At 36.1% G+C, this 16,089-nt stretch overlaps 1 protein-coding gene and 1 long non-coding RNA gene across 2 annotated transcripts in view; one reads left to right on the forward strand and one right to left on the reverse strand.

Annotated features, from left to right (window-relative positions):
* PLPPR5 (phospholipid phosphatase related 5) overlaps positions 1-16,089 on the reverse strand; it is a 219,001-nt gene that overhangs the window by 141,719 nt on the left and 61,193 nt on the right. The window lies entirely within an intron of this gene.
* Positions 665-14,913, forward strand: LOC111561782. The gene is made up of 4 exons (XR_002744621.2): positions 665-1,652; positions 3,669-3,724; positions 12,029-12,115; positions 13,261-14,913. It is a non-coding gene; the product is annotated as an uncharacterized LOC111561782 (long non-coding RNA).

The following is a 16,089-nucleotide window of genomic DNA, read 5'->3' on the forward strand; positions in this document are numbered from 1 at the left end:
TACACAAATACTATCAGTTTAGTATGAGTGAACTCATAACTCATGGTCCAGTGTAGCTAGCAATCATTTTACAGAGGAGGTAGAATTTCACTGGAACCTTGATTATGTTTGGAATTTTGTAAGAGGAAAAATTTTAACAAGAGTTTCAAAATCTTAAAGAACATTTCTTTCACAAATAGGGGGCAAGAGCAAGGCTGGTGTGTTTTGGAGGCAGGTGGAAAATCAGCTTATCTAGAAGGGAGGGTCAGTCTTGGGGAGAAGTGGGAAACTATTTTGGACAGGGAGATCGAACCCAGATGGTAACAAGCCTTAGAAAAAAGCATATCTAATAGTCTGAGCTTTATGTTAAAAACAATGGGGAATATCTATACCATTTTATTAAGAAGGAGACAAATTTCAAACCGCACAAAGTGAGGATTATTTGAACGTTGGTTTGGTTAATAATTCACACAGTAGGGGAATGGGAGACACACAAATGATCACTTGAGAAGCAAAGGTAATGATCCAAAATATAAGAGTGATCTTTTCAAAACTCCAATGCTAATCGTGTCGCCCTGTTTAAGCACTTTAGTCACTTTATTTGATCTTAATATAATATAATATATATATATATATATATATATATATATATATATATATATATTCCTTAACATGATGTATAAGGCCCTACATGGCATAACCCCTTAATTACCTTTCCAATTCCCCTATTCGGTACCACATTACCCCTAAATCTACACACTGTTTATGTCAACCTCTACTCACCATGCTATCGTCAATCATCAGGCATTTGCACATATAGGATGCTGCCTAGAATGTTTCTCTCTGCCTTCTTTGCCTAATTAACCCCTGCTTATACTTCATATTTCAGTGTGAGTGTCATTTCCCAGAGATCCTATTTCCCACCTCCCGAATCCTCCCATTACAGGCTCACATGCTAAGCACCAAGTGCCTTTCAGGTATTACAATTGTCCATGTTGAGGTCATGCATTTGTTTGGGTTATAGCTTGATAGCCCTTTGTTCACTCTTCTCAGCCCCATGAGGGCTGAATCAATGTCTCATCTTTCTTTTATATCTCCACTGCCTAAAAAATGTCCCGGCACCTGGTATGTACTTAATAAGTAGTTGTTTAAGGCACACATGATAAATAAGAAGTAGAATAGGGTGGTGGTAGAGGTACAAATTGAAGAGAAAGAGTAGGATAGGCATTTTAAAAGAATAATCCATAGAAACAAAGGAGAGTGATGAATAAAAGATGATGCCAAAGATTTTTGTTTGGAGGGCTAGGAGAGCTAGTGCCATTGGCCATAGCAAAGGGGAACATGAGGTGGAGGGGGCAGGTAGATTTAACACTGTAAAGGTAGAAATACAGCAGACTCAGAGACACAGATGTGGGACTTATCTACATAAAAAGGATGATTAAGAATGAAGAATATCCCACACTGCTTGTGTATATATAGCTTCCTGAGCTTAGAGTAACACTCATGATGTATCGTACTGACTTCTCCCCAAGCAGGAGCATGATTTATCTGACTTCGTGTGACAGTGACGTTCACTGGTTCATGCCTTTCGACTGGGTAAATCTTATCTATTTAAAGGCTAAAAGATTCTGGAGATTCAGCACCCTCTATTTTTTGGAAGACAGCAATTCTGGGTAAGTCTGCTCTTTGAGTCTAATTTGTCTCCTTAAATAGGTTCTTTCAGTCTCTGAGTTTGGTATAAGTGGAGAGGTAGAGAATATTAGCATCCTTTTTTGGTCATTGATCTATAGAAACAGTTAATATCCATTTGCTGATCTCCTAGTCTAGTTTTCCAAGTGGTCCAATATTATGCAGTAGAATCAAATGGGTGTTAAATATTAGCCCCCTAGAACTCCAATATTCTAGAAATGTTTAGAAAGGGAGTATAAGGTGAAGGATAATAGAGCAGCCAGTGAAACAGAGAATTCATCATTGAAAATGCTTGAAGATATTGAGGATTTCCCAGTGTCAAGGAGACCAGGGAGGAAAAGTTCACAAAGGACATGGAAGAGGAGCACAGATGAAATCTGCCAAGCACACAAGGGGATTTAGGGAAATGTTTGAGCCACTGGATGTGGTGATTAGGTACCCGGTCACCTGTACAATTTTGTTCTACATTGAATGGTCAAAGAGGAAGCCAGATTTCAGAAGGCAGTAGAGAAACAGAGGCAGCAGGTCCAAATTATTTGTTGTAGTAGTTTGAGAATCAGAATTGTGAGGGTGATAGAATGGTGGCTGGAGAAGGTCACAAGGTAAAGCCTATTTTGTTGTGTTTTTCTTTCCAAATAAAGGACAGATCAGTGCACACATTTGATGATTAAGAACCCATAGGGGTATGAATGAATGAAGAGGCCAGAGCCGTGAAAATCTACTCATGGGGATAGATTTTTTTTTTATTTTTTTTTCAACGTTTATTTATTTTTGGGACAGAGAGAGACAGAGCATGAACGGGGGAGGGGCAGAGATAGAGGGAGACACAGAATCGGAAACAGGCTCCAGGCTCTGAGCCATCAGCCCAGAGCCTGACGCAGGGCTCGAACTCACGGACTGCGAGATCGTGACCTGGCTGAAGTCGGACGCTTAACCGACTGCGCCACCCAGGCGCCCCTCATAGGGATAGATTTTGAGAGAGACAAGAAAGTGAGAAGGTAAGTTGAGCAACAGGATCAGCCTTTGTGGAGCCATCTTCCTTCACTGAGACCAGAGGGTGAGTTTAGATATAGCAACCCCATTAGAAAACACAGATGAGAACCTAGTGAGGTCCTCTACCAAAAGGAAGCTGAGAGAGAAGAGCCAGTGAGAAAGTAGATCAATGAAAACATAATGTTCTCAAGAAGGCTGGTAACTCTCACTTTATCTGAAAACAAGCACTGTTCCCTCTTTAATTTAGCTCTGGTATCAAAGTCTCTCTTTTGGATTATTGAGTGAGTGAGAAGTGTTCTAAAATAGAACACACTAGCGCAATTGAAAAGCAGAGTTTTAGAAGGATATATATATGTGTGAAAGGACCTTGGCATCCCAATTTGGAAAGCCAAACTCCTAAGAGTACAAAGCTTATTCTTGAGGTTGAGAGGCAGACTTGAAGGCTCTAGGAAACATGGCTTCCATTCCCTTGACTCTTTCTGTTCCCCCTAACACCAGTTCTTCCCTTTCCCTTTGGGAAAAAACAGCAAGGACACAAAACACTTTTATTTTTTCTCTTTTAGCAGTTAAATTATCTTATGAATATGACTTCTTTCTAATGAATCCTATACCAGAACAACTAAAGTTGTGCCAAACCCACTGATTGATCTGGTGCCATGTTTTGGGGCTGAACTAAGTCATGGGCCACGTCCAATCAGCATAGCATGGGAAAAATGCAAAACAGAAAATTAATCCCACAAGGTTTTTCACATAGTCTAGCACCTGTCAGTGAAAATCAGTAATGTGTTACACTACCCTCTTCTTTTGTGTGAGAAAGATGAAAACATTTCAAAATGTACAGTAAAAAAGTTTTGTATTAAAAACAAAAGGCCAAAGCAATATAGTTGGTGTGAAGATTGGTCAGGTATAAAACCATTCCTTTTTAATAATGATTTGTTTTCAAAGAACATGAAGCACAGAAAAATAAAGTTTATTAATTAACAATTTTCGTTTGTTCCCATCCACAGGAAAATGGATGACCAAAAAGAATTAAATAATTCAATGATTTCCCTGGAATCAGCAAGTTAGTATCATTTGAAAATGAACTTCTTAACATAAAACCATAAATAAAATGTGTCATAGAGGGGTACTGGCTACTTTCAGAATGTGATAAGAGCTCCAATTTCCTGTTTTTTCCTGCATTATGAAACATTTCAGACATTCAGAAAAGTACAAAAATAATATTTTTAAAAACTGTGGACCCACTACTACTCAGCTTAAAGAATTTCTGTGGAAAATTGTAAAAGTATATATATTTTTTAAAGACAGAGAGAGAGAGAGAGAAAGCTTGTGCATGAGTGGGGGGGGAGCAGAGGGAGGGGGGAGAGAGAGAGAGAGAGAGAGAGAGAGAGATAGAAAGAATCTCAAGCAGGCTCCACACCCAGCACAGAGCCCAAGTTGGGGCTCTACCCCACAACTGAATTTGAAATCATGACCTGATTCAAAATCAAGAGTCAGACAGATGCTTAATCAACAAAGCCACTTAGACACCCCAACAAGTATGTAACATTACAGAGAATAGTATAATAAACCTTCTGTCTTTGTTCACCTTTAGTAATTATCACTTCAAACTTGTTCTGTCTTTGCTCTAATTCTCCATTCCTCTAGATTATTTAGAAGCAAATTCCCAACATGTCCTTTCATTCATAAATAATTCAGTACATATCTCTATATAATGATAAGTACTTTTTAAAAAAAACAAACCAAAATTAGAATAATGACACTTAATAACTGTTTAATATCATCCAATATCTGTCCACTCAGTAGTCAAATTGCCCCTATTGTGTAATTTTTATTTTTTATAGTTTATTCAAATAAAAATGCAAATAAGATTTAAAGTTTGCAATTGGTTATGATGTCTCTTATTGCTATATTAATTTGTAACTTTCCTTTCCATAACTTTTTTCCTTTGAATTTATTAAAGAAATCAGTCATTTAACCCATTAAGTCCCTATAGTCTAGATTTTGATAATTGCATCTCTGTAGGGTCAGTTAACATGTTCTTATCCCGTGTATTTCTGTGTATAGGAAGGTAGATCCAGTTTTGGTTTTTTGGGTTTTTTTTTTTTTTGCATGAATATTTCATAGGTGTGTACATGACATCTGTTTTGTTTTGTTCTGTTTTATTTTCCTCTGTTAGTGCTGTTATCAACCATTGAAGATTATTACCTAGATATGTTAGTTTTTTTAGGTACTGAAAAATATTAATTTTATCATTTCTTCTTTATTCATTATCTCTAATACCTCTATAAAGAGAAACATCACCTAATCAACTATTTGATTATTAAATAGTACAATTTATGCAGAAAAGGCAGGATACATTTTCGATTAGTTCCCTTTACTTACCAGTTTAAAAACATGAATTGGCTTCTTAGCATATTCCAAAGGTGAAGGAGAGTTTAACATATATTATCTATATACTATTAATATATTGTTATACTATTAATATACTATTTTAATATATTGCAATAGTATATTATTAAGATTATACTCATCCTTATATATTATATTATATATATTATATATAATATAATTATAATATAATATATACAATATTATATAATTATAAATATATGGATTTAAACATATTTGGTGTTTCAATTCATTACATTATTATTTTTATTTGTACTACAGGTATCCTATTTTTAGCCAGCAGGATTGTCTTCACATTAGTTTCATGGATTTTTTGATGTAACTCTATCATGGTTAGTTTCCTCACTTCTGGTATGATAAAATGTTCCAGGATCATTTCATACATGTTTTGCCCTAGACCTAGAATCAGCTCTTTTTCTAAGTTACTTTGGTCCCTTCAGGAGGAAATGATACTTAGAGACCAAAATCTGGTCAATAAACTTTGCTTTATTGCCACCCGATCTGTTACTGCGTATAGTCTTTTTCAATGGATAGAGCTATTGTTTTTTTCTCTTAGAGAAAATATACCGTGAGTTCATACTGAGATTCCAATTCTGAGTCAGGAATACAGGGTTTATATTTAAGCTCTTTGGTCTTGCATCTATACCTCATCTCTTTGGTCCTGAAAATCCTGTTTCATGAGCACACCTACATAATTATATGCATTTTTCAACACTGTCAATAACTAAAGGTTTTTGTTGTGTTTTTTTTTTCCTTTTGGGTAGGGTCAGTCTTGTTTGTGTGTTTGTTTGTTTTTAGGGTATTTCCCATCAACTGTGGAGACAAATTCCTGTGTTTTAAAGTCATTTTAGGGGCGCCTGGGTGGCTCAGTCGGTTGAGTGTCGGCTCAGGTCATGATCTCACAGTTCGTGGGTTCGAGCCCCGCGTCGGGCTCTGTGCTGACAGCTGAGAGCCCTGAGCCTGCTTCCGATTCTGTGTCTCCCTCTCTCTCTGCCCCTCCCCCACTCACACTGTCTCTCTCTCTCTCTCTCTTCTTCAAAAATAAATAAATATTAAAAAAAAATTTAAAGTCATTTTATTTTAAATAGTTCCTCCCTATTTGGTTATACCACCAACTTGAAACCTAGTTAGATTCTTTCTTTTCATTTTGCTTTGAAGTTTTAGAGATTGCTTTCTCCCTTCTGATTTGGTTCATAGCATATAAACTATTTACAGAGTAAATTGTAAGAGAATCCTTCCTTCATGGAACCTTGAGGTGACAACCTCCCCAGCTGACACCTCGATTGACCTTGTGTGGGAACCCGAGCTGAGGACTCAGCTAAGCTGTGTCTGAATCCCTGACCTACACAAACTGTGAGATAATAGATGTTCATCATTTTAGGCTGCTAAATTTTGTGTTGCTTGGCAATAGATTATTAATACACTGCACTTCTTTTCTTGTTTCTATGCCTAGCCCAGTTTTCTATAAGTTCCGTGGCAGTTTTCTATTTTTAGAAGCTCTTTTTATATTAGAGTTACTATCTCTTTGTCTGTAACTTAAGTACTTTCCCGATTTGAAATTATTTTATTTCATAAAATAAAATACTCAAAATTTTCCATCTTTTCCCTTATTTTTCTCAATTTGGATAACAGGAAAGTTTTGTTTACTACCAGGTTATAGAAGAATTTACTCATGTATTCATTCTAGTACTTATATAGCTTAGTTTTTTACATTTTGGTCTATGACTCACTTGGAGTTATCCATAAGTTGGATGAGTGTAAGATACTAAAGTGCTGTTTAGCTTAGGTGGCCTGGTGTAGTGGAATCATAAAGTTGAGAGTTAGATCGTGTTTGAATCTCAGCTCTGCTTTTTTTGTAAGCCCTATAACCTTGAGCAATTATTTAACATCTCTGAGCCTCAGCTTCCACATCTCAAAAGTGAGGACAAATAAATTAAACACGCTTGTCATAGTATTTGACCCCAAGTAAGTAATCAACCAATGTTAGCTGCTATTATTATTCTTATCGTTAATACATACCTTGTAATTGACCTGTGTTTTCATTAAATCTCTGGGTATAATTGGACTTGCAACTTGTTGAGCACAAATCCTGGACCAAACTTTCATAAATATACAAGCTTCTGGGAACTTTGTTTTCTTTGAAAATTAAGATTACTAATGAATGGGGATATTGTGTTTATGTGTGTGTGTGTGTGGAATGTATATATGTGGAGTGCGTGTGTGTATGTGAGAGAGAGAGATAAAGTGAGCTATCTTCAAGATCCTGATTGTATCCAAAATAGTTCTAATACAGTTTTGATGGGTTCCTCTAGCTATTTTCTTAATTCTTTTATCTTTTCTTTCTTTTTTTAAATTTAAAGCAGAGCTTGTTGAAAAAGAGTGGGTCATATCACCTTCTATTGATAGTCTCATATCCCCATTCTCTTTTTAGCTCACAGTAATCGTGCTTCTTATTTCATTGTTCCATTGAAACTAATCTTTGTAAATTCATATAAATGCCAAATGCTAACAAATACATTCTGTCCTTATAGGTCTTGACCTCTGCAAGTTAGATGTTTGATGTTATTGATTATTCTTTCCTTCGTGAGATTCTCTGCTTCCTTGACTTTCATGATACCACACTGTCCTGGCTTTCCTTCCATTTCTCTGTCATTTCCTTGTTAGATGTCTTCACAGACTTCCCCTTCCTTTACTTATATCTTCAATGTTTATGTTTCCTCACGTCACAAACTATGTATGATCCTCACTTCACATGGGACTCCAACATTTTATGTTCGTGATTCTGAAATCCATCTTCCTTAGCTCACTATTTCCCCCCTAAATCTTGTCACCATCTGGTATCCAGTATATTTAATTAACTGTTTATTTTTGCTCTTTCTAATTAGGAAGTAAGCTCCATGATGGCAGACATATGATCTATTTTGTTATTTTCCAGAACTTAGAACAATGTTTGGTACATAATACAGATTTTCAAGAAATAATTTCTGAATGAATGAATAAAATCTATATTTTGATCATATTTTCCTACATAATCATTTAATTATAAATATTTATAGCAGGCATACTCTGTGCCAATAACCATCTAAACACTGGAGTTACAGCATTGAGCAAAGCAGACAGAATCCCTGCCCCCATGAAGCTTACATTTGAGCAAATAAACAAGGTATGTAAGTAAATTTTAGTGTAGGTTAAATAGTAATAAGTACAAAGGAGAAAAAATAAAGCTGAGAAAGGGGATTTGAAATGTTAGTTTGTAGGAATTGAAATTTTAGATACAGTGGTCAAGGAAAGCATCACTGAGGAAGTGAGGGAACCAGCCATACATATATCTGGGGGTAAGAACATTCTAGTAGAAGAAACACCAAGTATAACGGCCCTGATGTAGAACTTGCTTGCCTTGCAAAAAAGCAAAGGGGGCTGGTATGGCTAGAGTGAAGTGCAGGAGTGGGAGAGAGGTTCATAGGGCACCAGATTCTGTCTTGCCTTGTAGGTCACGGTCAAGCCTTGGGTTTTGTTTTGGATGAGATGAGAAGCCATTGCTAAGAAACAGAGAGGTGATTCAATGTAGCTGTATAGCAAATAGACTGTAGAAGGATGGGGAAGGGCAGAGGCAGAAGCAGGGAGACCAGTTTGGAAGAGACAGTAGGGATCCCTTAACCTCTGGGCCCATATATCCAACTGCCTCATTGTCATTTACATAATCTAAAGCATCACACAGAACACATTTGCAATTAAAGCTATGATCACCTCCCACCTTCCCCACACCTGGTTTTCCTTTTCGTCACCTATTCTAGTAAAAAGTATGACTTTGTATCCATCCAAACACCAGACCAGAAGCTTGGAAGTTATTTCATTTTGCAACGGATTATGCCTGCTCTCTCTTCCATTCCCTCAGCCTCATCATTTCTTGTCTATTTCATGTACTTTAACCTCTCTGAACCTCAGTTCCTCATCTGTACACTGGCCAACGTACCATATAGGACTTATGTGGGGATTACATAATGCAATGCCTGTGGAGTGTTTGGTATCACCCCTGCCTCCTAAGAGCTTTCAATAAATACAAACTATTACCGCTATCATCTATGTCAATAGAGGATTACTGAAGGTAAAATGAGGACAAGGTCGGTCTCCAGGAGAGGCAATCCTATCACCAGAGACAGGTGGTGATGCAGGAAAAGCAGAACTAGGGGCCTACTGGGGACGGAAGCTTCAGGTCAGCAAGTGGCTCTCCTAATTAGACCAGGAGTGACAGTTAAACCAGACCCAAGAGGCAACTGTCAATTGAGGCTGTCAGGAGATGGCTGTGAAGCTAGGTGAAGAAAAGTAGGACACACAAGGGACAGTCCTCAGCGAAGTGCTTTTTACACTCTTCTGGGTCAGGGGATTTCAACGTACCTGGCTCCTTTAAGAAGCAATATTAAAAGTAGATGCCTGGTCTGATAGATAGAACTATGTCCCCCTCAAAAATATGTTAAAGTCCTAACCTCCATTACCCCAAAATGCAGCCTGATTTAGAAATGGGTGTGTACAGAGGTAAGCTATTTAAGATCAAGTCATTACAGTGGGCTCTGATTCGGTGTGAATTGGTATCCTTATAAAAAGGGGAAATTTGGACACAGTAACAGACATGCACAGAAGGAAGATGATGTGGAGAAGATGTTCATGTGACTGGAGTGATAAATCTATAAGCCAAGGAACGCCAAAAATTGCTAATAAAACCCAGAAGGCGAAAGAGTCAAAAAAGGAGTTTTCCCTAGAAACATCAGAGAAGCATGGCCTTCCAACACCTTGATTTGTGACTGGTAGCCTCCAAAACTGTGAAAGAATAAATCTCTATTGTTTTAAGCCACCTGGTTTTTGGTGCTTTGTGATAGCGGATCTAGGAAACTAATACACCCAGCAATGCAAAATAATAGTCAGTTCTTTTAGACTATATAATAAATGCATCAGATGCTGTGCTAAGCACTTTTCATGGATTTTCACATTCAATCCTCACGGTTCTGTGGGTACTATTATAAGTTTATTTTATACATGATAGCACTGAGGTTTAGTGAGGTTAAACAACTTGCCTGGTATCACACGATAAGTAGTAAAGGACAGAACCTAAATTTGAACCCACTCTGCCTGACCAGGAACTCAGAGTCTCAGCCACTATATACTGCCCCCTAGTGCAAACAATAGCACACTGAAGCTTTAGAGTAGATGTAAGGCAAAAGCTGAGCTCAAGGATATTATCATCTTAGTAAATAACAGGTGTCATCTCTGCATCTATGTGCCATCTTCCTGAAACAGTGCCAAAGGCAGCCGTGGTACCATGGAAAAGAACAGAGTTAGAACTGAATGGTCTGGATTCAACTCAAGACATTTTGATTAGGTAGATGTTCGGCATTGGGGTGAACATCTAACCTCTCAATTTCTTCTTATACAAAAATGTCTCCTGATGCTTCAGTTCCTCCTTGTATCTCTTTGTAGTCATTCATTTGTTAATTCAATAAATATATCCTAAGCAATTATTACACATCAACAAACAAGGTGAGATGTTGGGATTTGAAAATGGAAAAGACAGCCTCTGCCTCTCAGAACTCCCAGTCCCAATTTCAACACTTGGATTACATTTCTTGTTGTTTCTGTTATATGTTGGTAATCCTGGTTGACATTAAGGTGGAATCATATTTTTTCTTACTATTTCCTATTTAATATGTATAGCAATAAAGAACACTGATTTTGGAAAAGACAGATCTGAGTTTGAATCTTGTATTTCTACTTTTTAAATTGAAGTGTAGTTGATACACAATGTATATTAGTTTCAAATGTACAACATAGTGATTCACAACTGTATATATTGTGCAGCGCTCACCACTGTAAGTGTAGTTAACATATATCACCATAAAAAGTTATTACAAGGTTATTGACCATATTCCCTGTGGTGTACTTTCCATCCCCATGTCTTATTTATCTTATAACTGGAAGTTTGTACCTCTTAATTGCCTTTACCTATTTTCACCCATTCCCCACAACCCCATCCTCTCTGAACCTGTTTGTTCTCTGTATTTGTGAGTCTGTTTCTGGTTTGTTTTGTTTTTTAGACATATGTAAGTGGAATCATACAGTATTTGTCTTTTTTCTGTCAGATTTATTTTACTTAGCATACATAATCCCCACATAATTTTTATGTAACATTGAGCAGGTTACCTAAGTTCTCTACACTTAAATTTTCTCATTTGTAAAATGGGGATAATAATACTTCTCTCATATTGTCGTTTTGAGGATTAAATGAGATAAGGTGTACAAAGCAAACATTTCACTGCCTGTCAAATTAAAAAGCTTAATGAATCTAATATTATTATTAATGACTTGGCACATTTTCTCAAACACAATAAATACTCAAATGGTTAATAAATTATTGAAATATGATATAATGAAAACATTTTATCAACTTCTGGGTTATAAAATGTAACATATTTTCTGCAAAATATGTATGTGCACTTAATCGCTCTGTTACCACTTCTTTTCTAAAGGATAAAATTGGAAAACTGTTTGGAATGCTGCTAAATTTTAATTTTCTGGTGATTAAAAAAGAGACTGTCAATATTTGTTCCACAAGTCAGAATAGGTAACTAAATATGAATAGCTGATGCATTGAGAGCTCATTTGTATGCAAAATAAATTCAAGGTTATCTGATTGACTGTTTTACTTGAATCAGCTTCTTAGTTAAAAATTAGTCTGTCTCATAATTTTGACAGATTAAAGTAAACAATAACAATAAAAAACAAAATTGAACAAATTGTTTGGAATAGGTATTGCTGTTTACCTCATTTACTTTGACTATCTCTGAAAGTCTAAGCTATATCTGTCAAGAAACCAGCCTAAACAATACCTATTCCAGAAGCCATTTATAACCACTGACCTCAAAATAAGCACCAATCTGTTTTTCTTTTATTCCTGTCTCCATAGACCACATTGGAGTAACTGTTTGAGTATGAGTCTTAGATCTTTGGTTGGACCCCAGAGTTCCTGCAGGAAAACAAATCTGTATTACAGGTATCTTTGCTTCTCATGTCATTTAATAAGTGCTTTACATAGAAGATACATCCCTTGCATGAATGAATCAATGAAAACAAGTCAATGGATGAATAAATGAATGAATAGCTGCCTTTCTAAATCATTACTTCATTTAGGAACACTCAGTATAAACATTACCAACAGTTTGAATGTGTGATATTTCCAAATTTTTGCAAATTTAATTTCTAATTAAAAGATTGTTTAATGTATTATAGTGAGACAATCTCACTTTACCTTACACGCTACCATTTACTTATTCATTCAAAATTTATATTGAGTGCCAACTATGTACCAGGTATTGTACTACGTAGTGGAGATTCATTCTTCACCCTCCAACAGAATGTTCTCTGTAAAGTGGAAAGACTACTGTGCTTCACCATTATCTCTTGGATAAAGTTGACATTTTTAACATGGCCCACATTTACCTGCCTACCTCTCTCACTTTATAATTTGCTGTGTGGATCCTTTGCCCCCACAAGGGTAGCCTGCAGCCACTTAGAATTTGAAATTTCTCACCATCATATAAACTCTCATATTCTATATTTGGGAGATGGTATTTCCTTTGTCCAGATCATCATTATCCATACACATTTTTATTCAGTATTTAAAACTCTGTCAAAGTCACCACTCTGCAATCTCTCTGGGTATACAGAGTCATCTTGACCTCACTTTGTGAAATTTCTCTTTTCAGTAAGTTCTTTGCGTCCTGTATTTGTTTCTGTCATCACATTTAATGCAATCTACCAAAAGCATTGATTTACTAGTACCTCTTTTCTATTGGATTATAATTTCCCTGTGTGTCTCGTTTATCTATGTACCTAGTACCAAGAAAATAGAAGGTACTCAATAAATTTGTATCAAGGCAAAAAAAAAAAATCAAGGAACACTTTAAAACTAGCTATTTATCATAAGCATCCAATTCTCCATTCTAACGATTATATTATCTAAAATATGTTAATTATAACACCTATATTTATATTGCATTTTATAATTTCCCAAATGCACATGAGCTAATTTAAGCTGAAAATGTATATTAAAAGTAAGTTGTATATGCATAAGTTTTGTTTATTTCAAGGTGAGGGACTTATAAGATGAATTGTGATTTGTAATTTTCTTCTTTCCAGGGCCCTAATGGATCCATATTCCCAGCCCCTTGAGGTTGAGCAATGCAGCGTGAAGGGAAGCTTCCAGATGGAAGCCCTTAGGAGATGGTGCTGACTCCCCTCAGCATGAAGCAATACCTTGCACTCCTAAGTAAAGACAACACAGAACAGCACTCACCACTGACATGGACATGTTGCAGGAGCAAGGAAGACAAACAAGCAAACAAAATCCAAACCTTATGTTGCTGAAAGCCTCTGAGATTTTTAAGGATTTTTGTTACTGCAACACATTCTACTCTATCTTAAACAATAACCAGAGTCTATTTATATGTGAGAATCAAATGATGCCATTTCTTTACATAACTTACTCTCATTCCTACTTATTATTTAATCCACAGAAAGATCAAAGATGTGAACAGTAATATACTGTGATGATCCTGCTGGCTCTGCCTGTATCTTCAGCAGGAATGTCTAGGGAAAGGAATTTAGTCCATCAGCATTAAAATTGTGAATTTGGGTGAGAAAAAAAAAAAGAATAGCTGAGACATGGTGAAGAAAAACATGAGAAATGCATTTAGTTTGGAAGAGGATTCTATCTGAAAAGAGTTAGTGCCTAAGGCCCGACAGACTCATGTTGCTGTTACTTTATTTTTTTCAGAAGATAGGAAGAAGCAGAAATGACTACATCATATGCAGTCCAATAAATCTGATCATTTTTGGAGCAGAGGACTTATTAGTTATTGAGTCCCAACTGCACACTTTAGTTAGTGCTGTGGAGATCTAAAAGGGAGGCCTGGGCAGGAATTCCTTCTCTCCATGTTCTTCCCTCTCAGGTTGGTCTTGAGGTCACTGATTTCAGATACCATTAGGCAGGTTCAACGTGTATTCAAATTTGTTTCCCCCATGTTTTCATGTAGATGGTGTAAAAAATAATTTCTTAAAGATATTAATTAGCTCAAGTGGATTCAAACTATGCACTATAGGTGTTCTCAGGAGAAAGAAAAAGGAAGGTAAATTGAGTAGTTACTTATGTGTGTGTATATACATTATATACTGAAGGCACATCCGACAGATGCACATAATTACAATAGTCCCATTATAAAAATATTCACCTTGTCTTCATATTAAAGAGAATGAAAAAAGAAAAGTATCAGTGGCATTTCCAAGTTTTCATATCAAGTCCCTAGTTTTGGAAAATTTGAAATCAAAGATTTAATAACTGGTCAAATTCTCACAGTGATTAAAAATATCATATACCTTACTTTTAATTTAATGAACTAGCTCACATCAACTCTTATATTCTATGCTTTATTTCTATTTATGATACTAAAACTGAGACTTTATGATATATGTTCCTTGCTCTTTATAAAATTCAATATATCCAAATATGTTTTTCGCATATAACTAAAACATTTATTACAAACATCCTTTAAATAGTAAGCCCTCGATGAATTTAAATGCTGATGGTCCATCAACTGATTCACAGAGAATCTTGAAGGGCAAAAACTGATGAAGGTGTTATATGGAGCAGTGCCAATTGCAAATCAATCAGAAATGCAAATAAAATAGCTCTCCTACTGCAAGTCAATGTAATTAGGTTTACCCTTATTTGATTTGCACAAAACTTTTCAGAAATTTGCCTACTGAATAAATGACACGTATGCATAAAATTAATCGAAAAGTCTAGTGTTTGTATCCTCTCCCTCCAGGCTGCAAATTTCTCAAATTAATTTCTAAATTTGCCAAGACATGTTTTCAGTCAATGAGAATAACCATTCTTACACAAAATTGCATGAACATGTTAAACTATTTATGCATTTCCAATTTCGGAAAACTCCTCAGCCACACCCTATCATCTAGCTTCCAACTTGAAACTTCTCATCTATCCTTCCTATTTTTTTCCTGTACTTCAGTCCTATCTTTCTGACTCCAAACAGAACACATTTACTAATTCTCAATCTTCAAATAGCATGTATTCTTTCAAAGTCTTTTTATGGAATACTTATCTTGTAGGCACTGGGCTAGGTGTGGGAAAGACAGCACTAACCAAATAATACTTTCCTAATATCATTTAGGTTCCAGTCTAAAACCAACTCTAGGGGCGCCTGGGTGGCTCAGTCGGTTGGGCGTCCGACTTCGGCTCAGGTCATGATCTCGCGGTCCATGAGTTCGAGCCCCGCGTCAGGCTCTGTGCTGACAGCTCAGAGCCTGGAGCCTGCTTTGGATTCTGTGTCTCCCTCTCTCTCTGACCCTCCCCCGTTCATGCTCTGTCTCTCTCTATCTCAAAAATAAATAAACATTAAAAAAAATTAAAAAAATAAAAATAAAACCAACTCTAAATTTCCTCCATTGGATAAAAACTCTCCAATTGTTCCTGTGACTTGAAAAAAAATTTAGGCACTATTACCTGAAATTATTATTTTACTTTTTTCTTTCTCTCCAATCTGCCCCTAAGTAGTACTTTTTTCAGCATTTTTATCTTTGTCGTTAATATATGAGGAAAAAATGCTATTGAACAGCTATCACATGTCAAGAACTGTTCTAGGTTGTAGAAATATAAGAATAAAAACCAAAACAAAAAAAGCTTACCTATTACAGGGAGAGAGATAGACAATAAATAAAAATAAAGTGGTTAAGAAAGCTATGAAAAAAAGAAATGCATGAAAAGACTAGGGAGGGTGATTGTGGGGGTTAATTTTAACAGTCAAAGAAGACCCTCCTTGCCCTTTGTATAATGTAGAGTATTTCTGGTGCCTTATTACCTTATGCTTGAATGAGTGTAATCTGTGGTCTCCCTGACTTTCCTATCTCATCCTCCTAGCTGTCTTTTTTAATCCTTCCAGACTACTT

The sequence above is a fragment of the Felis catus genome, chromosome C1 (genome assembly GCF_018350175.1).
Source record: "Felis catus isolate Fca126 chromosome C1, F.catus_Fca126_mat1.0, whole genome shotgun sequence".
In the NCBI taxonomy this organism is placed as follows: domain Eukaryota; kingdom Metazoa; phylum Chordata; class Mammalia; order Carnivora; family Felidae; genus Felis; species Felis catus.